General features: G+C 30.2%; 1 protein-coding gene across 2 annotated transcripts in view; it reads left to right on the top strand.

Annotated features, from left to right (window-relative positions):
- Window positions 1-195: 195 nt before the first annotated feature.
- LOC112688531 (cyclic nucleotide-gated cation channel subunit A) overlaps window positions 196-16742 on the top strand; it is a 249148-nt gene continuing 232601 nt past the window's right edge. For both annotated transcript variants that reach the window (XM_025561796.1, XM_025561788.1), the window contains exon 1: window positions 196-664. The gene's annotated coding sequence lies outside the window, so the exon portion shown is untranslated. The remainder of the gene's footprint in view (window positions 665-16742) is intronic.

Raw genomic sequence — 16742 nt, 5'->3', positions numbered from 1 at the left:
AGAGAGAGAGAGAAAGAGAGAGAGAGAGAGAGAGAGAGAGAGAGAGAGAGAGAGAGAGAGAGAGAGAAAGAGAGAGTGAGAAAAAAAACGCAGGAACAGGGCGAATAGGAAAGCTGCGTGATATGGAGGCTGGCAATTATTATTTTTTTGAGTAAGGTCTGGGGCTCGGAGAGCGGCGTGTGCGTCTACTATAGCTTATCCTGCGGCGTCACGTCGTACCCAAGAGTAGCAGTCAGTGTGTAGTGTAGCGCGCTCGCGACAGTACCGACCGGTCGCCGCCTACAAATCGCATCTGACAAATTCGTCGGGGTTTTTTTTTTGTTTTTCGGTCTTTATTTTCTTTCTCGTGTTCGATTTTCGCGGACGTTTATATCTCGTTCGTTAATTTTGATTTTAAACCAGTTTTCGCGTGTGAGTGTTTTTTTTTCTCGGTTCGTCATATCACTTTCAGGTGATTGCAACCGATGCAAACCACAAACGTGATAATAATTTCTCGATCAATTTATATCAATTATAATTAGATGAGTTGATGGGGGATTTTTTTTTCTTCTGAAAAGTGTATCGTCGTGATTCAATCAACCATTATAATATTTTTTCCTCTTCGAAATAGTTCTTAATCAGAGTGACGTGATTAGCGTTGGAGTTTCGATCAAATCTACTAAATGTGAGTACTCTTGAATAAATGTTGCTATTATTATTCGTGTGCCTTCCGCGCGGTTCGTTTGATGTTCTGTAGACTGTAACATTTTAGGGTAATTGGGTTCCAATGAGAGCGATGAAAAATAAAAAAAAACCCTTAGCTAACAATCAATAAGCGAGTACCGTCGAATCTCGGTTATTCGATTTTAATTGAAAGTGTAAAACGTGATATATACTACTCGCGTAAAGAGCTGAAAAAGTTTCAAGAGAACGCCACTTCCGTTTTAAAAACTTAATGAAGGTGTGCGTATTATGTTTCAAAAATGTTTGTTGTGATAGCAATTTCATTCGAAATACATAGGTTAGGTAGGTCATATTGTTATATGTAACTTGATGAAATGCTTTCCAATATTTAATTAATATTAATACGTAATGTTGAATCCTCACATACTATTCACACAAATTGTACTGCTTTTGTTATTTTTTTCACGAATAACATTTTTGAAATTCATAATATTTATAGAATTAAAAATAGGTATACATTCGTAACATATTTTTAGGTGCATATCAGGTAAATAATAAATAACGTTGCAATAAACGAAAAATACTCGAAAAAATTACGAACTGTTATAGAAATACGTGAACGTTTAAAAAATAATTTTACTATATTTTTCCTCTAGCAATTTACAATGAAATTTATAAAATTAGAAAAATATATATTATTATTTTACTTAAAGGTGATTGGGCTATCAAGGTTGGAAATCTTTTACGACTTAGTATAATATTATTGTATCAATCAATCACTAGTTTTATCTAAAATAATTACTTCTTAAATTACATTATAAAATCTATTTAATAATGTATTTACAAGAAATAAACTTTTTTTATTTGTATAGCACTTCTCATTTTTGGTCAAGATATATTTATTATGATTTTATATTTTGCCATATATTGTCAAATTTGTTCTATAATTATATTAATTTAAGCATGATTTCAACATTACTGAACACCGTGAAATATAATTTGTACACTGAATAAACACGAATGTATTTTTATTACGCATTATTCTTTAATAAACATATTGAATTTTTTTTTTCATATTGATCGCAAATATATTAACAGATTCTCTATTAGTATATAGCCATTTATGTTATTTACTTTAATTCATATAAAAATATATTTTTAATTTTTTTAAGAAACAGTATGATAAACATTTTGAATTATAATTGTATATTTGTTTTTTTTTTATTAATGAATATTGAATCTATAAAAAAATAGTTATGGTAATTACAATAATATTAGTCTCAATGTCTTATCTGCATATATATTATTTTTATCTGTATGAACATCATTTATTTTGTTTGATATTACGTAAAATTTTCTTCAAAAAATAAGAAGAAATTTAAAAGTTCATGTGTTGTTTTTAATATTATAATATGATTTATGAACGATAATATTAGAAAAGTAAAACTTTATTCAGATATTGTTTCAAGTCTTTTAGTTATTTATAATGACTCGTTGCTTATAATTTTAACTATAGTGCTGTGATTTAAACGTGTATCTTAATAATGCAATGATAATTTGTTTGAAATTTAAATCACCGTATTACATTTAAGTAATTGTATTAAATTATGTCATTCAATTAATAATACAATGTAGAACAGCTAATTATAAAAATGTAATACTTTGTTTTGTTTGATATTTATTTATATAATATTTACATTCAAACAGTTTATTTAATTTTTTTTATACACCTAACACTTTAAATTAACTACCTATTAAATATCTGTACATTTGATGAGATCATATGAAAATAATGATTTATTTATTTATTTTTTTTTTTTTATACACGTTTATTGCATTTGCTTTATATCTCATAATATTTGTATGGTATTGGATATTTATTTTTTTTTTTTGGAAGTTAAAACTGATTTTAATTTATATTAATACATAAATGAAACATAATAGATTTAATTTTCTGTGCGAAATGAATTCACACGAATCGTAATAATTAACGGAACCTGAAACTAATTAATTAAAATTAATAGTATTATTTGTTTTTGTTCTTTGATTAATGATGTACGGTATATTTACTCAAATCTGCGGTATTCTGATTTTTGTGTACAACATCATATGAGCCTTGTGTTGTTACTTTTACTAAAATACAAAAAAAAAAATTTCATCTATTACTATCTTTCTATCTCACTATCATTTTTTCTCCAACTACTAAAAACCGAAAAATTAGTAAATTTATAATATTTACCACATAAAACAAATGATGTACGGTATATTTACTCAAATCTGCGTTATTCTGATTTTTGTGTACAATATCATATGAGCCTTGTGTTGTTACTTTTTCTAAAATACAAAAAAAAATTTCATCTATTACTATCTTTCTATCTCACTATCGTTTTTTCTCCAACTACTAAAAACTGAAAAATTAGTAAATTTATAATATTTACCACATAAAACAAATGCTTCTGGAATAGCTTTGAATTCCATACATTATGCATCGTATCTAATAGTTATAACGATGATGTAACTGAAAGATTATCTCGCCCTCATTATATTTAGTTTTTAAATCGATGTTAATTATTATTTTAATACGGCTAATGAAGTTTGGAAATTACACCATTATTACTGAAACATATTACACACTGTTTGCAATATTTCGTTATCGATTTTAGATTGAATATTGTGTATTTATTGTGTAAATTAAATACCTGATGAAGATACCAGGTGTGGCGAAATTTATGTGCCACATTTTTCCAATCAAGGTTTTATAAATCTTTCAATCGCCTAAAGGAAATTATATTTTTTAAGGATAAAAATAAAACTACAGATTAATTACATTATTGTTATTAAAAGGTACATATCTTTTTTTTTTAATTATAAATTATGTTTTATTAAATATCCTTAAATTTTTTGTTATATATTTAATTATTTTATGTTGTTAAAGTTGTTGATAAAGTTTTGATATCAAGAGTGTACTATGTCATTTTAAATGAAACAAAAGTAGTATTTATTTCATTGGTCAAAGAATTTTTTTCCTTCGATTTAATTAAATTTACTATGTTGAATAAACTTTTAGAAGCATAAGGGGACGAAAAAATTGAAAGTCATATAGAATATTATAATTTTTAAAATGTATATAATTTGTTTTGTTGAAATAATTATAATTAAAATTTTATAAATAGCTCAATTTTTTTTGTGTACAATTTTTAATAATTGCAATTGTTTGGCGTGTCATTGAAGAAATTTGGTCAATGTGCCATAAGTTCGTCACCCCTGTAATGTACGATTAAATAAAAATTAAAGCATTTAAGTGTTTTATTTGTTTGATAATATTGAGTGTGAGGGGAAAAGCGAGAATAATTTATTAGTGTGGCAATAAAATCTACCAAATATATATCATTGCAATTAAAATAGAAATAATTGTTTATTCGCCAGTTTTCTTCGAGTTTTAACACAACGATGAAACGCGTTGCGTGCGGTTTAAATAAATATAGAACCACAGTTTCACGTGATAATTTTTAACTGTAAGAGCGAGTTGTATTGGTTTTATTGTTTATACTAATAATTAAGATGTGTGAAAGAACTTTATTTGGTTTTGAAAGGTTTGTTTTGTTATGTAAGCGAGCTTGTTAATTGAAACATATGTGTTCAGATTGTGCGATATTAACGTTTTATTTTTATTATTAGATAGTGTGAGGTTTTACATTTTTTTTTTAATGTATAAAATGAAAAGTAATAGTTTCGAGTTCGTATAAGATCGTGAAATGAGATATTCTTATAAGCATCTTATTTATTTTTTATTATTTAAAAATTTTGAAATAATTCAAATATAGTGGGTTATAAAGTTTTCCTAATGTATATATATAAAAAAAAGCCTCCAGATATGTTTTATATGAATATATAAATATTCGATTATAAACTTCTAAATAGCATAAAATTCAATAGTAGTGTTCTAAGGATGCGTTCGTACCGAAAATATTTGAAATACTATGTAATATAAATAGTAATATTAATATATCCTTATGAATAATGCTTCCATTTAGTGTTCTTTGGAAAATATATTATTAGCTACATGAAAAATCAATTACACTAGCAATATTCTGTAAACAAATAAGCCATTTAACTCTTAAAATTTTGGTTCACAGAGTCACGTAATATTTATCAACACTTTATATTTCTTTAGAACATACATTTTCTTTGTCACTAGAGCGATTAAAATAGTCACTAAGATGTATAGAAGATAGAGAGTAAAGAGTGAAGGCTCAATACTTTTTATTATGGAGTACAGAGTGATATAGTTCAAACATTTATGACATTTCTGTAGATTTTAACGTAAGTATATTTTTTGTCAAAGTAGTTTGGAGATGAAATAATTTTAATTATCTAAAATAGTTATATAAACCAATGTACAAAAAAGCTATAGATACTTTAAACCGTTAACAAGTTGTTATATATTAGACGTATTTTGGGGATACGCGTTTTTTTTGTTTCTATGTAATGTGTAATTGTGATTATGATATTTTTTGGTTGTAATGTGAATTAACATCAGTATGTTTTCCTGGAAACACGATAGTTGTTTTCTACTAAGAATTAATGTTGAAACATCGAACAGTGAAGTATACTCGCTGAAATAAGAAATTTTAAGGGTTTGATTATTATATAGTATTCTATTTTTTCCTATTTGTTTGTATTAATTATTATATTATTATTTAATTATTCATATAATATTATGTTGTATATTAATTGGATGCTTAGAATTTGTACTTCATTATAGAAGAGTTTGAGCCATAGAAGAAAATTAATACGCTAGAAAAGCAAACGTTCGATACCCTAGTTCTGTGATAATCGATTACACCAGATCTATTCTATAATTTCTCCAATTTTTCGGCATTCAAAGTTTTTCAGAATAATGGGCTCATACCCAGTTCCAGAAGTATTGTGTAACTGAAATGATTACGCGAACACTGCGAGAAGTAATCAATCTTATGATAGGATGACGCGTATTGTAAACCATAACAGAAGCATTGAGCCACATAATCACTAGATATTATAAATAACGTATATTCTCGTTCTCTATCTCTCTATTTCTATCCTTATTCCTTTCCCAACGTCATTCTTACCATTGTCTCCTTTCTACGAACTATTCTCTACTTTTTTCTGCCAATACCACTCACCCACACATTTATATTTTACCATTACCCCATTCCACGTATTCAACGTCCCACTGTTTTTGTCTCTATATCTCCCCCTCTTATATTTTTCCTTGTCATTTTCCGCTAGATGACTGACACCTCGGTCCCCTATGATTACTATTATTGATGGGTCACCGAACGACTTATTGTTCTTAATTCTTCATCAAAATCACTGTCGGGAATAATTACTTAAGAAAATTATAGATAAATAAGAACAATATTAGAACAAATAAGACCACACCGTCTGGAAACTATTAACAATATATTGTAGTCCATTGGCTCGATATAGAAGTACTTTGGTGTCACAGCTCTTGAACCAAGAGCTCTTCAGCGCCCACCACATAATTTAAGGCGTTGTAGTTAAACTCGTATTGTTATTGACCAAATGGTTTTAATAACGTTTCGACCTTTGACCTTAAATTAATGCGATATACATGAAAATATATACGCGGCATCTGGAAAGTTTGCAAAACCCTAAATTTACGGCGGGAATCGCATACCAGTGCGATAATATAATATCCAATTAGTCTAAAAGTTATAATTAAAATATAATTTAATGTGTCTATACTACTCAAAATTTAGTTGTTTATAGGCGTAATTTTTATCTTCGAACACCACCATAAGAATTATTCGTTTCCGAAACTCTCAAGCTACTTGCAGATTTGCTTAGATAAATGTACAGCGAGGCCGCATTAGTCCAAGCATAGGCTAATCTGAAATACGTGGTAATCCGAACGGGCTTGAGAACTATTAATACGTACATGTATATCATAATAATTATGTATATATATATATATATATATACTGATAATACATTGTACTTGTACGTCGTTTAGGTATGATTAAATACGTTCGTTAATCGTGTAACATACGTCTACTAAGCTATACCATACCATATATACAATCTATGCAGTGAATAGCATATAACGTTGAAAACTGCGAAAAACTAATGTTGCTTAGACTAGGCCCGTGCGCAGGAAGTAGTCCAAGGGACGGGCTTAAAATTATATATATTTTAGGTAAAGTCAATAAAAAAAAGATACACATTGGAATATCCACAACAAAAAATATCAGGATCGGAAATCAATGAATGTCAACAAATTTTTGAACGAATTGAACAGCTGACTTCTCAGTACAATTGCGTTCTGTCGATGATTGCATTTAGATACAATGATAATCGAAAGTAGGTGGAAAATTCTCGACAGTTAAATAGAAAAAGGCATTAAATCGAGAAAATCGACACTGTTAAGACAAAAATACACAACTATGTATGAATTTTCAAATCAGTTTAATTGTTATTGAATGATAATTAGGTATATTTTTAGTAAAAATATAGGTATTTAAATAGATCCTCAAAAAACCCTTTCCACTCCCCCTTACGCTAGGCACTGCTTAGACGTTTACAGAACAAGGAATTTGATCAGCACATAGGATCAAACAAAAATAACTAAATATTTTAAATTAACACTTATATGTAGGTGTATGATTTTATATACATAAATTATAATAAAAATTGTAATTGTATTCAGTCTTATTTAATTATTTATTGATAAAAATTAATTTAAAAATTTTAATTGCATGAAGATTTATTATTTTTTGATCCCGAATGATCTCTATCTTCAATCTCGTACAAATTAACGTGACTCTACTGTATCTGAATATTTTAAATATGTATAATAATATTATACAAGATAATATATCTGACTGAAGCACAATGGTTAATGTTTTCATTTTTTACGTTTAAATGTGTAAGTTTACGAAATTTGATACAAAAATAGTTCAGAGTAAAAAGCTCGGCTCATTTAAAAATGGTCAATATTATGTAATGGAAACGTAACCTTTGTTTGTATTTATTCGTATTTTATTTTTAGCGATTTCCTTGAAATGCTTACTGGAATATTTGAAAAGTAGTACAATTTGTGTTCAACTGCCAATATACATAATGTTATATTGAAATGTTTGATCTTTATTTATAAGTGTCCCAAAAAGTATTTCTTCAAAAGAAAAGAAATCGTACAGAAAAAAAAATGATCACAATAATTATACGTATGATCTACTGTTTACTAAAAATAAAATATGGCTTTTAATTGATGAAAGGTTACTGAAAATAGTTTTGGAATAACAAATAAAATTTATTTTCCAATCAATAATTACCTTAATTTTATTATAGAATACATCAATTTAATGAATGTATTGTTCTCACATAATATATAACTAAGTACAACTGCACATGATTTTTGTTAAATTATATTCATTTTCGCATCACATTGTATGAACGCAGCAATCTTTTACGATTAAATTTATTATATATTATTAGTTTATTCTTAGTACATTGTGTTGATTTTGAAAATCAAACTGTATGAATACTGCAGAACATGGTTACAGCCAAAACATATATATACCATATAAACATATAATAAATCTTTGTATAACCGCAGCTTGTCCCACGCCACACGGAATCCAAAATAAGCATAATAAAACTGTCCATTATTCGATTCTGACTAATGCGTTGGGAGTTTGATTGGTTTTAAAAGGAATGGTTATTCGCATTTTTTCTTCTAACGTTTTTAAGTTAAACTCAATGTAGTCATGTATACTAATATTTTATGTGCAAAATACGATTAATTTCAAACACTTTTAATTCCTTCAAAGCAACAATGAGTATTTTAAATATTTTGGATTTAAGTGGAAATTAAGTATAACATATAATACTAATTTTTTTTCATGGGCTTCGATGATAAATTTTGAAGAACTTCAATTATATTTTGATCCGATATTTAAAGCATGGTCATTATTCGGTAATATATGAAGTAAAATCAATAAAATACACAAACCTTAGGGTGAGTAAAACATTATGTTTATATTTATATATCGAGGTAGAGGTAATTAGGGGAGGAATTATTGTCACTGCCGTTCGTCCGGAAGTCGCGACTACTGTGCTTGCACACGAGTACAATGCTGCATCAGAACCGTGTCTTACATGGTTTCTTTTAGGTATTTTACTAATTAGCTATACGAAATACGATGACTTTTGTGATGGTTAATCCCTATGAAAAATCTATCTTTCCTTTTAAGTTTTTATTCAGACTATACGAACGTTACAACAGGCATTTGAACCGACCTTCGCTCAGCCCGTTAAATTCATTTCCCGATATTCGCGAATACCGAAAATTGTATAAAACACGTGTTCAACTGCTTTATTCTAGTATTGTCCTAGTAATAACAACGTAACGCAGAACCGGATGCGTAAAAACCAACAACGCACACGGAGATATATCGGAAAACTTAGCTTTTATTTAAACGGGAAGCATTCAGAATTCGGTATACTGTGCGAGACAGTATTAGTATATTCAGTATTTTTATTTCGTAGATCGTACTCAAATTGCCACATCTGATCTACGTCGAAACCATTGCGTACTGTAATAACCGTAGAAATCATCTGCATAATACGGGACAAAGACTATAACGTTTTTAAATGTATTCACGTCACTCTCGAACGAAATGTAATCGAATCGATCGAGTACACACGCATACGTACAAAACTACGTTGTGAGAACGAGCGAACGATGTGTCACGCGTTACTCAATGGATCACGACGTTTTCCTCGTGTCGTTCAACGGACGGAGACGAAGAGGACGAACTGCTTAGTGATTCTATGTAAAGATATAATTAAAATTCCAGAAAATCTCAAAGGTCTTGGATTGAAGCGATGTGGCTATTAACGTACGGGGAGAACCTATCGTCGATGTGCTTAACGAAATACGTACGAGTTTGTCTTTTCTCCGTCCATCGGTACAATGACAACAAATAACTCAATATTTTGTCAACCGGATTTTAGATTTGCAAAGTTTTGAAATAGTTTTGTAATTATTTATTCGTGTCGGAAGAGGTACGCCGTCGGGTGTAACGTTCGCCGTGCAGGAAAGAAGCCAGGACAATAATAACGCTCACGGCGATATTAATATTACGTTACATGCACACCCGCCATGTGTATACGTGTAACCATAGATGTATTCTACACATGTCATGTCCACGCGGACAGATCGATTATCGATTCATAACGTCGACAAGGTCCTGTGCCCAACGCATGCTGCTCACCCGCCATCAAATCCTACACGTGTTGTTCGCACGTCACAAACACTTGCGTCCGGCCGTGTAAACGTATCGAGGTACCGATGTTGATGTAATCAGGGCCGTTAAGAGAAGGGGGGCAACGGGACCGTTTTTTTCCCAGGCCCCATTATTGATATATTTTTTAGGGGACCCTGTAAAGTTTTGATATATACTAACAATAAAGCCTGGATTACACTGAGCAATTTTACACGCTGCGTGTAGCTGATTAAAGTCGCGCGCATATGAGCGTGTAGCGATTTTTCCGATCATGTTAAGCGATTGAATTATAAATAATCGAATAATATTAAATTATTTTATATAAGTATGCAGTACATGAATCTAAATGAACTTGATCGGTTAAGGTTTGGAGAAATACGTTTGCAAGAATTTTGTTATTCTCAGTGAGTTTATCGTGTCTTATATTATGGTCGAAAGGCCCCCAAATTGATTCGCTCCTGGCCCCGAAAAACCTTGGGACGGCCCTGGATATCGCTGCAGTTGTTGCTCCGTACACGTATCGTACGAATCACGGACTTGATCAGTGGTGGCAATTCGTCGATCTAACACGTTACGTTACGGATGATCGAAAATCTATTGTTTTACACCGAAACGGTCGCGGCGCTGCGTGATTGTTAGTGAATTACTTATTCATCTATTAATTATGCGCCACTGTAGTTGTCGTCGTCGGGTCCTTCGAAACGTTGATGGTACTAAACTTTTCATCAGTCCAATTGGCGATTCCTCCAGGAATTAACGCGCGGGACAGAAATCTTATATTTATATGTAAGATGGTGGTTTAATTGTACGTATCCGCGAAGACAACGACGCCGCTGGTTATTTTTGTTTGGTTTCCGTCTCATTATTTCTTTTTTCCTTTCTTTCTTTCTTTATTTTTTTCTTTCTTTTTTTTTTTTTGATAAATCGTGCCCTGCCAACACTTTGTTTTTCGGTAATTTCGCTGTTGTTCCCGTAAGCTGGATGTAACGGAGGTAAAGTTAGACTGCGAAATTAATCGTTGTCGTCGTCTATTACTACTATACTTATACTACCTTACAGTAACTACAACAACAACAACAACAACAACAACAACAATAACAATATATTTTCTCATTATTTCAAAGGCCTCCGGTCAACGATCAACTTTTCTCTCTCCTTTTGTCGTCGGTTACTGTCGAGTTTAGAACCATGTGTTACTACAGAAGTACACTGCAATACGTAAATTATATATTATACTAGCGTAAACATTGTCTATGAGATACGTGTCTATCGTAAAGTTAAGTATTAATGTGTTTCGAATGAATATTTCGTATCAGTCTTGAACACCCGCGTTTATTTGTGATGGACGAGTTGGAGTGGTGAGATATACGAGTCAGATGAGTCTGTTATTATGTTTAATTATGTTTTTAAATTTAATTTTAAATAATTATCAAATATCTTGGCATTTTTTAATAATCAATTCTGAGTGTAATTCACTTTATCATAAATCATAATATGGTGGAGCACATTTTAAGTGCTCGTAATATACATTGTCATTCGGGACCTCGGTCCAGACTTAACAGAATACACACATTTTAAATAAAATATTCCGATCTAAAACCTTAAACTGTAAGTCTGCATATTCAGTATGGAACAAAAGTAATGTTAATCAGTTAAACATTTTGAGCAAAGATCAAAAATTATTATTAGTGTTATTATTTAACTCAGCCGTAACAATAGTTACACGCTTAGTAAGTTCCTTTTACTATCGATTATATGGCTAAAGAAGTTACAAGATAAATTTCGGGTCTCGAATATGACAAAGATGATAGAACACAGTATGTCCATCAAGTGTTGGCTTGAATTTGGGAAACTTTCTATAGAAGTAATTTATCATTTATGTAAAGTTAATGAGTATTTTTTCAAATAGAAAAACATTCTAATTAATTATTTTGCATCATAATTCCAGTTTATACAGAGAATAAACGTTATATTAAATTGTTAAAATATTAAGGCGCATAGGTTGGAATAAGGAATGATTCGATATTAATATTTATATTATTAAAAAAATTGATTAGGTTGACATTTGTACTTAATCCAAGAAATTAAACGTAGAACATTAGAGTATAACTTCTATTTGTATTATAACTAGCTGAATTACCAGTCGTTGCTGGATTTATATATTGTTGTTATCTGTCAAAAATAAATATTGTCTATTTAAATTGTATTTGAATAAGATTGTTTAAAAAATATTTCATATATATTAATTAGTTATTAAGTTGATTGTTATTATTATTTTTTTTATTCATTATAGCTTCGCTTGTGCTAGAATACAGATATAGATTATGAATACTTAGCTTCACCCGTGGTTTAAATTGTAATGTTAATTAGCTATTTGAGTGTTGGTGTTGTTTTATGTTAAATAAAAATCCTACTACGAAATAACGTTTTTTTTATTTTTAACCTCTATTACCTTTTGAATTTAGAAAAATGTGTTATAGAGTATGTATAATGCTTCATTCGTGTGCAGTTTTTATTTGTGTTACCCAATTATCCCTATAAACTTTAATAGGTATAATATAAAAATAATAATTTATTAAAATAATTGTATTATAAAACTTTTCTATATACTACATTTAATGTATTTCCAGTTGGTGCCAAAATAACTAAGCTTGTGGGTGTACTGACTGGAGCATGCTATATAAAATTGTATATGTGAAAAATAATTTTCTCTTAAATCGATCCCTGCAGTTTTTAATAATTGACCTTGTAATTCATTTATTATCATAGCAAAACATACATTGACAGGATATTGTATTTTGTTGAATTGGAGTGGATAATTTGATGGTATCATTGGTATGGGAAGAATAAAAATGAATTCACTTCTTGCAGATCCAGTTTTAATTTCGCTATACATATTCAATTTTACTCAACAAATAATATGAAAGTACTTGTCTTAAATTAAGAACATTTAATTCCAATTCTATATAATAAATCTATATTTCTAGGCTCATAAATATATGTTTTCATGTCTTCCGAGGGTCACCCGCGTCACTTTCCGGTTTTTTAATTTATAGCAAATTCAGTTTTTGAAATTTGTTATGAAACTATAAAAAAAATTAATAAAAAATAATGCATGAATAATTAATCTCTTTGATGCATATTTGTTTAAAATACGCGATATATTGATAAAAATAAAAAATTTATTGCCCGGAACAACTGAGTTGATATAAAAGTTAATTTTATAACAAACAAAACACGATAGTATGAAAGATGAAAGTTTTACTGAGAAAAACCTGAGATATAAAACATTTTTCGTTCATAAATATTATTTTATCGTTTGTAGTACAACGTGGCCAATAACGTATAAAAACAGAATATGGATTTAGATTCGAATGGTCATTGATTAGTACGAATTAGTCACGACAACACTCGTGTCAAAATATACGATAAATAATATGTATGTAAAGCTTTTTTTTTTCATCGTTTTGTCGATTAGGAGTCATTATTATTATTTTTATTCCGCATAAAATTCACCCTCTATGACGTGCTGTTTTTTTTTTTTTTGTAGATTAAATTGATTTGTATTGAATATGTAAACCTTATTCGCTAGTGAGCTGTGCAGGAAAATGTACATGTATTTTAATTTAAAATTAATATATTTTTCATACTAATCATCGGAAACTCGCGATTCGTCGATCTTACGTCAACGACAGCTATATTATAGTTATTTTTAATAATCGATATCCGATACTATTGTAAGTTCGTTTTGATGCCGTTTCTCTATAATATAATTCTATGCGTACTCGCTGTATTAGTAATTCCGCCGTATGAATAAAACAATGTTGTTATTGATAATAATACAATATATTCGTGTTATTACTTTCGGAGTGAATTAAGAATAATTATTTTATTCTAATATCACATTCTACACGTGCACCACCACTCGAATTTCATTAAAAACATATAAAACACAAATTGATATTCCCGACACAATTCATAGACACGTGTAAGTACCGATGATTAACTTTTGTTTTTCTAACGATGATCCGGTAGCGCCCATTCATATACGAATCGTTCACTGCGGTGCTCAAGTTCCCGAGTTATCAAATGCTCGATTCTTGTTATACGTAAACATTTCAAATATCCGTTATTCCGTCTTCTGTAATGTAATTCGAGTTTTATTTACTAGTGAGAATGAGTACAGTGGCAACGCGGACCTTTTTATAATTTTTATTTTTATAACACTTCGAATCTCTACAAGCACGACGGAGTGGAACACGAGATGAACCTGTATTGGTCTTACAGCAAATTTTTAAATAAAAAAAATGTGGATTCAAAAACTAAACAAAATATTTTTTTCAAACAAATAATTGTTATTCAAATATACTCGAATATGCCGCGAAAATGTATGCTCGGAAAGGCTAAATAACAAGCGCGAGTTTGTTACTTATTGTAATTTCGGGGGCAGGTGAAGTTAAAGAGTTTGAAATGCGATCGAATATATATATATATTTATATATCTTATAACCATTTGGAGGAAGAAGTTTGGGAAGAGGAACTAGGATCAAAATAAATTAGCTTGATCGTTCGGCTTATTATATCAAAGTTTAATATATGTGCGTCGACAAATATTCTAATTCTTTCGTTCGAATGAACAAATGGGTAATGTACTTCAGACAAATGTTACATAATTTGTATCGTCACAGTTTTAACAGCGACCGTATCGAAAATATGTGTTAAAAAATAGATAGGAAGCAAAATGTTGTTTTAATCGATGTAAAATTGTGTCAACGTCTTTTTGTCTAATAACAATGGTGGTAATACTCACGCGTGTCTTTCTTTTCACGTAATTTCCGTTTATGTGCTTTCCTAGGTGGTGCTGTTAATTCCATATAATATTATAATCGTATTAATATTTATGTCATGCGGTCTGCGAACACGTGCGTTTGCAAAACGTTATCTAGTTGTGAGATCCGTTTTCAAACGTGTTGATCGTACGGTCGGCTAAAATGATTGTGCGAACAGGAAATGTTTTTGAACATTATAATAATACGTGGATTACTAATATATGCTGTGCAAATAAATATTGCAACAGATTTTGTTATTATCATTGATTGTGCGGTACAGAGAGTTTTTTTCTCTAAGGTTTCTATCGTTCTATCGTTCGACTATTTCGGCACATCCGACTGAGTGTTGTGGATAACTGTGTCGTTTATTGTACCCGTACATGGGTTCGAAAAACCAATTCCTTATATCATTATGGTCATTGCAATTTCTGTTCCCCGTAGACGCAGAAAAATATTATTATTTATCGTTAAACTTTAAACGATAAAAACATTCATTATTTCAGAGTGATTAGTAATTGGTTTTTCGGTTTCGCAAATAACGCGACAACGAGCTTAAGCTGTAAATCTAGTTGGGTGACTTATTTTTTGTTAGCATTTGTTAGCATTTTTTTTATTTTTTTTTTCGTTTCAAACATATTTTTTTGGTAATTATAAACTTTGTAATGTTGTTTCAGATATTCCGTGCTTTATATTAGGAATAATTAATCCCATGAAATATTTTTGAATTGAAAATTGTAAAGCTATTAAACTGAAATAAAAATAATTTAAATTCTGTGCTATATAAATTAACATGAAAACATTGCTTAAAAAAAAAAAAAAAACAAAACATACCGCAAAATATATTTTGTTTTAGTTTATAATAAACAGCCAAGAACATAAATATGTTGATAACCATCAAATTAAGATGTAGATTTCGACTGAAGTGAAGTCCAGGTCACACTGTGTAGTTAAATTAATTTGGTAATTGAAATCCTATAAGTAAGTTTCTATATACACTCCAAGACGTGTTCTCTACCTTACGTATATTTCGTGTTTTACATTTTTATTCGTCAAAAGAAAATTTAATATTAACCACCGATTGAACTTTAAGGACTGTTTTTTTAATTTTTTTTGTTCCGAACCAAGTTTCTGACAAGCTGTCGGGTCGACGTAAAAGAACAGTATATTTAGTGATATTAAGAAGAGTACAAAATATTGCAATTATCTAAGAAGTACGATAAAAATCGTTATCGCTACGGAAAAAAATAAAAAACAATACAACGTATCTGCAATATTTTAACGTCCAAGTATAATAAAATCTAAAAACGCAGAGTTTTGCCATTATATTATACCTTCGCGTAACGATTTACACGCTATGAGGTTATCGTTGCAAACGTTTCACGTACACACACACACATATATATTTATGTGTGTGTGTGTGTATGTGTGTGTCATATGCGAATGTGTGTCTTCGTTGTCGTTTGTCAACCCTTCAGTTATTTTTAATAACCCGTCCGAAAACCCGACACTTTCTAATATTGCGTGGTTGTGACGAAGAAGTATGAGAACGTTTACGCGTGCGCACATACACACAAACACACACACACACACACACACACACAAACACACATCTACTTGTATTCTATCTGTGGGACATGCAACACACACGGTCTATCCGAGTCGTACTCACGCTTTCTCTCTCTCTCTATCTCTCTCTCTTTCTCCCTCTCTCTCACTCTTTCTCCCTCTCTCTCGTGCACTAGAGCACAGCCACAAGGATCATCGTAGCACTGACGACGTTGACAGGACGTGCATTGTGCGCCGACCGCCCTCCTTTTCTTACACGTACGCATCAACACGTTTTCTTCTCCAACAACCCATCTGACGAAAAATATACCCATCTTGTGTATGTGTGTGTGTGTGTGTGTATGTGTGTGTGTGTGTGTGTGTGTGTGTGTGTGTGTGTGTGTGTGTGTGT

This window comes from Sipha flava, unplaced genomic scaffold, assembly GCF_003268045.1.
Source record: "Sipha flava isolate LNK unplaced genomic scaffold, YSA_version1 110_pilon_pilon, whole genome shotgun sequence".
In the NCBI taxonomy this organism is placed as follows: Eukaryota; Metazoa; Arthropoda; class Insecta; order Hemiptera; family Aphididae; genus Sipha; species Sipha flava.
The sequence above is the reverse complement of the archived record's forward strand: the minus strand, read 5'-3'. Positions and strand labels throughout refer to the sequence as shown.